We start from the raw sequence: 6,462 nt of genomic DNA, 5'->3' as shown, positions 1-6,462 counted from the left end.
CCGTCACAATGGACTTGAAGCGCCCCATAAACTGCACCCCAACTTTCTTGCGTTCGGCATCCCCACCGATCGCACCCAAACCTTTCAGGGAAGCACCCAATTCCCCACGGATTTCCTCCAAACGCTTCCCTGCGGGACCTAATTTTTCCCCCGTCTTCCGCCCCTTGCGCCCACCCCCAATCTTTCCGCTTTCGGAACCACCCTCGCTTCCACTCACCTTTTCAGGTACCTTTAAAGATACCTTCTCCACCGGAACCGCTGCACCTCCAGCGGTCTTCTTCTTAGAACGGGGAGGAGACCGCAAGATCACCTCCTCCTCTCCGGACGTCGTCTCGTCCATTGCCGACGATGGCACCGCCGACCCGCTTGGAAGAGAGGTGTTCGCCCTCTTCCTCAACCCTTCTGATTTGGGCATTGCCCAACTCTCCACCACTAAGGTTGCCGAGTTCGCCGTATAAAGGCCTCCCGAGCAACAACAAAAACTGGGTCCCTTTTGGGCGACGGCAACTACTGCACGGCAGGAATGAGCCCCGCACAGGTACGCACACAGCGGCTGCACCTATCGGCGAGCCAAAGCAAAGCGCGAGGGCGTAGCCCACAGCGCCAACCAAAGGTCTGGCAAAGGCCACCACCAATGCCTTGCCGGACGGAACACTGTTCCCCGAACAAGGACGGGTCGACCAAAGTGGAGCTAACGCCGAGCTCGACCGCAGGCAAAAAAACAGCACGCTCTGTTCGCGGCACCTGCACAAAGTATTCAACCTTGGCGCAGTACTTAACCCACGCACAAAAGGGGACGCCCTTTTTACTGTTGCCAAATATGGCAATATAGCGGCACGACAGACCTAGTGTACGCCCGCACTGTACACCCACACCGAATGTAACGGCACGCGCCAAAAACCCACGCCAGAAATTAGCGGCACACAAAAGTTGTAAACAACTTGGTATAGCGGCACTCGCTTGAGCGTCCCACAATATACCAACACAACACACTTGTACACAATGTACAGCCACGCGAACAGTGGCGTCACCAGCACAAACCGTAGTCACCTGAGCAATTGCTCGTAAACAACGTACCGCTATGGTACAGCTACGCGCAAAAACACCACGCCGAAAAATAGCGGCACGCCCGCAAAAGTTGTAAACAACTTCAACGGAAAGTTACCGATGCTATATATAGCAGCACTACACGCACACACAATGTGTCAATAGTACGGAGTATGGTGGCACTCACTAGAGTGTCCAACAACACTACCGTACGGCACTCACTCACGCGTCCAATATATTCACTACGCTGTACGAAAACACGTACAGCCACGCAAAAAATTGGCGTCACTCAAAAGAAACCGTATCACGCACCGGTACTCACACACGAATGTAACCGCAAAAGGAAATCACAAAAATCGCAAATCACCGCTTAGCACACGACACGTCCGCACTATTCAACAGTCAGACTGAGAATGAGTAGATAGGGACAGTAGGAATCTCGTTAATCCATTCATGCGCGTCACTAATTAGATGACGAGGCATTTGGCTACCTTAAGAGAGTCATAGTTACTCCCGCCGTTTACCCGCTCTTACTTGAATTTCTTCACTTTGACATTCAGAGCACTGGGCAGAAATCACATTGTGTCAACACCCGTTAGGGCCATCACAATGCTTTGTTTTAATTAGACAGTCGGATTCCCCAAGTCCGTGCCAGTTCTGAATTGATTGTTAATTGATAATCGTTATAATTTAAAAGGAATATATATCGAATGATATAATTCCTTAAAAATTTTAGCAAGAAAGTTCCACAATTGGCTACGTAACTACTATCCGGGGAACAAGAATCGTAATTCTCTATTTACCCAGAACGAGTACATAAACCATGGTATTGCTTCCCAATCAAGCCCGACTATCTCAATCTTCAGAGCCAATCCTTATCCCGAAGTTACGGATCTAATTTGCCGACTTCCCTTACCTACATTATTCTATCGACTAGAGACTCTTCACCTTGGAGACCAGCTGCGGATATTGGTACGGCCTGTTGAGAAGTTTGCGTGACCCCACCATAAATTTTCAAGGTCCGAGGAGAAAATATCGACACAACAGTAAATGTCATGCTCTTCTAGTCCATCTACCATATCTCTCTTCGAAAGACTTCCATGGTAGTACGACTATAAAACAGAAAAGAAAACTCTTCCGATATCTCTCGACGGCTTCTTTATGGTCGTTCCTGTTGCCAGGATGAGCACAAGGCCCATTTTTAATAACAAACGGATACTCAACAGGTTACGGAATTGGAACCGTATTCCCTTTCGTTCAAAATAATTCAAGTATTTTAATTATTTTTAAATATATTTTTATTAATATTTTTTTTTATTAAAAACTTGAAAATTTTCGGCTTTCGCCTTGAACTTAGGACCGACTAACTCGTGATCAACCACTGTTCACACGAAACCCTTCTCCACTTCAGTCCTCCAAGGTCTCATTCGATTATTTGCTACTACCACCAAGATCTGTACCAATAGCGGCTCCATGCAGGCTTACGCCAAACACTTCTAAGCACACTATTGTACCCTCCTACTCACTAAAGTTTCAAAATTTATAAATCAATCGAAATTGTTTTATAAATCATCTACTTTAGCGGTAATGTATAGGTATACAACTTAAGCGCCATCCATTTTAAGGGCTAGTTGCTTCGGCAGGTGAGTTGTTACACACTCCTTAGCGGATTACGACTTCCATGTCCACCGTCCTGCTGTTTTAAGCAACCAACGCCTTTCATGGTATCTGCATGAGTTGTTAATTTAGGCACCGTAGCATTACGTTTGGTTCATCCCACAGCGCCAGTTCTGCTTACCAAAAGTGGCCCACTGGGCACATTATATCATAACCTCAACCTTCATATCAAGAAAGGTGAGGTTCTTACCCATTTAAAGTTTGAGAATAGGTTAAAATCGTTTCGACCCTAAGGCCTCTAATCATTCGCTTTACCAGATAAGATTATTTTATATAATTTTTAAATGCACCAGCTATCCTGAGGGAAACTTCGGAGGGAACCAGCTACTAGATGGTTCGATTGGTCTTTCGCCCCTATACTCAATTCTGACAATCGATTTGCACGTCAGAACTGTTTCGGTCTTCCATCAGGGTTTCCCCTGACTTCAACCTGATCAAGTATAGTTCACCATCTTTCGGGTCACAGCATATATGCTCAAGGTACGCTCCAGTTAGAGGTATAAATAATAATAAATTATCATTATACATAACTATATGGAACGCCCCGGGATTGAATTAATTGACTATTTATTAAAAAATAGACTAAAAATTAATCCCATTATATTTAAGTTAAGTTAATTATGCCATTAAGTTTAATATAACTCAATGACTTGCACATATGTTAGACTCCTTGGTCCGTGTTTCAAGACGGGTCCCGAAGGTATCCTGAATCTTTCGCATTGTTAATCATATAAATGCATACAAATAAATATTAATATCATAGATATTAAATTTTTTGTAAAATTCAAAAAATGAATTTTAGCATTATATATAATAAAATCTATCAACACTTTATCAAATCATTAGTATTTATTCTATGTTAATATGCTTAAAAAGCAAATTAATTTAAATAAACTTAATATCACCAATGATCTTTTGATAAATACTTTATTATGTTAATAGATTACAATGTCCTTATATGAAAAAATGCACATTATTTTTAATTATTTAATGATGAATTTTTCATAATGGATATTCAGGTTCATCGGGCTTAACCTCTAAGCAGTTTCACGTACTATTTAACTCTCTATTCAGAGTTCTTTTCAACTTTCCCTCACGGTACTTGTTTACTATCGGTCTCATAGTTATATTTAGTTTTAGATGGAGTTTACCACCCACTTAGTGCTGCACTATCAAGCAACACGACTCTTTGGAAATATCTTTCTAGTAATCATTAACGTTATACGGGCCTGGCACCCTCTATGGGTAAATGGCCTCATTTAAGAAGGACTTAAATCGTTAATTTCTCATACTAGATATTAAGATATTCCATACACTGCATCTCACATTTGACATATAGACAAAGTGACTTAGTGCTGAACTATTTTCTTTTCGCTCGCCGCTACTAAGAAAATCCTTGTTAGTTTCTTTTCCTCCCCTCATTAATATGCTTAAATTCAGGGGGTAATCCCATATGAGTTGAGGTTGTTTTAATATTCTTTTTTTATCTTCTCACAATTTAATAAAAAAATTATATCATCTTTTCATCTCTATTTTTCTTTTCTCCTTTTATATATTGTAAATATATAAAAATAATAATAATGTAAAATGAGGCAATCCTAGAATAAAAAATTTAATTTTTATGCTAGACATTCCTCCTTTTAATTACATATATAAATTATTATTTTATATATATATATAAATAATATGAAAATTTTTTGTAAAGAATACTTAGATTCAATATTTTCATCATTTCATTTTATTTGAGAGGATTTTTTTTTTAAAGAATATATAATAAATAAAATTCATTATACATCTTTATTTTTTTTGCTATTAATATTATGAATTATTTAAAATCCAATAATATACACATTTGCTTAAATTCAATTATTTTTATAAAAGAATAAGCAACTTATTTAGCATAGTCTTACAACCCTCAACCATATGTAGTCCAAGCAGTACTTTAAAATTGAATTTAATGTACATAACAGCATGGACTGCGATATGCGTTCAAAATGTCGATGTTCATGTGTCCTGCAGTTCACACGATGACGCACAGTTTGCTGCGTTCTTCATCGACCCATGAGCCAAGTGATCCACCGCTTAGAGTATTTTTTTATTTATTTTTATTTATAACAAATGTCAATTTTTTTTTGCATATATTAATTGAAAGAGTAAAATTAAATAATATTAATAATATATAAATTGATTTTCTTTCAATAATATATATCAAATATATTTAACTCTAAACATTTTTATTAAGTTGCGAATGTCTTAGTTCAACAATAATACAGTGGTGGTATTTATTATGATTCAATTATTTTGTATTTTTTTAATCATTTTATGTATATATAATAATATAATAAATATATACCACTTTTGTTATTGTGAACAAATTAACTTATCATTCAATCAAATGAATAATAAGTACAACTTTTTATTTTCATGTTTAAAGGTTTTTAAAAGAAAAAAATAAGAAAAAACATTACAAAATGTACCATCATATATTATATTTAATATGATATAATTGATGGATCACAAATTGAATGAAAAAGAATAAAAAGAATTATGGATTCAAAATAATTATATAAATTTTTTTTTTTTTTTCTTTTTTTTTTTTTTTTTTTTTCTTTTGTTCGTTTGTTTGCTTGTCTGTTTGTTTGTTTGTTTGTTTGTTTTTCTTACGGATATGGAACACAATAATGATCCTTCCGCAGGTTCACCTACGGAAACCTTGTTACGACTTTTACTTCCTCTAAATAATCAAGTTCGGTCAACTTTTGCGAAACAACCGTGACACACGAGGCGTCACAGTGATCACGTCCGGAGACCTCACTAAATAATTCAATCGGTAGTAGCGACGGGCGGTATGTACAAAGGGCAGGGACTTAATCAATGCGAGTTAATAACTCGCACTTACTGGGAATTCCAAGTTCATGTGAACAGTTTCAGTTCACAATCCCAAGCATGAAAGTGGTTCAGCGGTTTACCCGGACCTCTCGGTCTAGGAAATACACGTTGATACTTTCATTGTAGCGCGCGTGCAGCCCAGGACATCTAAGGGCATCACAGACCTGTTATTGCTCAATCTCGTTACTGCTAGACGCAATTTGTCCATTTAAGAAGCTAGTGTCCTTATAATGGGACAAACCAACAGGTACGACTCCACTTATATAAACACATTCAAACACTTGTACATTCAAGATGTACGCATGAAAGAAGGCTATATAAGTTTCAACTGGGTTCTAACACCCGACATGTGTTGCATATAGATTTTTTGGCAGTTACGTTCTCCGCCTGCCACGATTGATTGCAGTTGGACATCATTTGCAGCTCGTCGTGTTTTGGCAAGAAACAGAATGGACGAACGACCACATTAGTAGGCCACAGTTCAGGCACTAATAGCTTAGAAAATGAGTTTGCATTCACATCATATTTGAAATTAACGTTTTCCATAGATTTAAGTTGAACACCTTTCTTAACAAGACTGCAGCAAAAGATGGACTTTTCTTCAATATCAGTGTATTCAACAATATAATCTTTAAGATGATCACCAGTTACTGAAGATGAAAATGGTGATAGATGTAACCATCTCATTTTCGGAACAACGCTTAATTCCTTATTCTTGTTAGATCAAAAAATCAGAGGTTTTTTGAGTTTGCGCCTATTATTTTTGGCAACCGATTTCCACATGGGGCTTTTATCCACATTCGACGCAGAACTATTAGCGTTCTTAACAGGCGGCGTAGGCGACAAAGT

General features: G+C 38.1%; 2 pseudogenes; both read right to left on the bottom strand.

Annotated features, from left to right (window-relative positions):
• Nucleotides 1-1,412: 1,412 nt before the first annotated feature.
• LOC129251098 (large subunit ribosomal RNA) lies at nucleotides 1,413-4,191 on the bottom strand (annotated as a pseudogene).
• A 442-nt stretch (nucleotides 4,192-4,633) lies between these two features.
• On the bottom strand, nucleotides 4,634-4,814 carry LOC129250873 (5.8S ribosomal RNA; annotated as a pseudogene).
• Nucleotides 4,815-6,462: the final 1,648 nt, after the last annotated feature.

This window comes from Anastrepha obliqua, chromosome 6 (assembly GCF_027943255.1).
Source record: "Anastrepha obliqua isolate idAnaObli1 chromosome 6, idAnaObli1_1.0, whole genome shotgun sequence".
Taxonomy (NCBI): Eukaryota; Metazoa; Arthropoda; class Insecta; order Diptera; family Tephritidae; genus Anastrepha; species Anastrepha obliqua.
The sequence above is the reverse complement of the archived record's forward strand: the minus strand, read 5'-3'. Positions and strand labels throughout refer to the sequence as shown.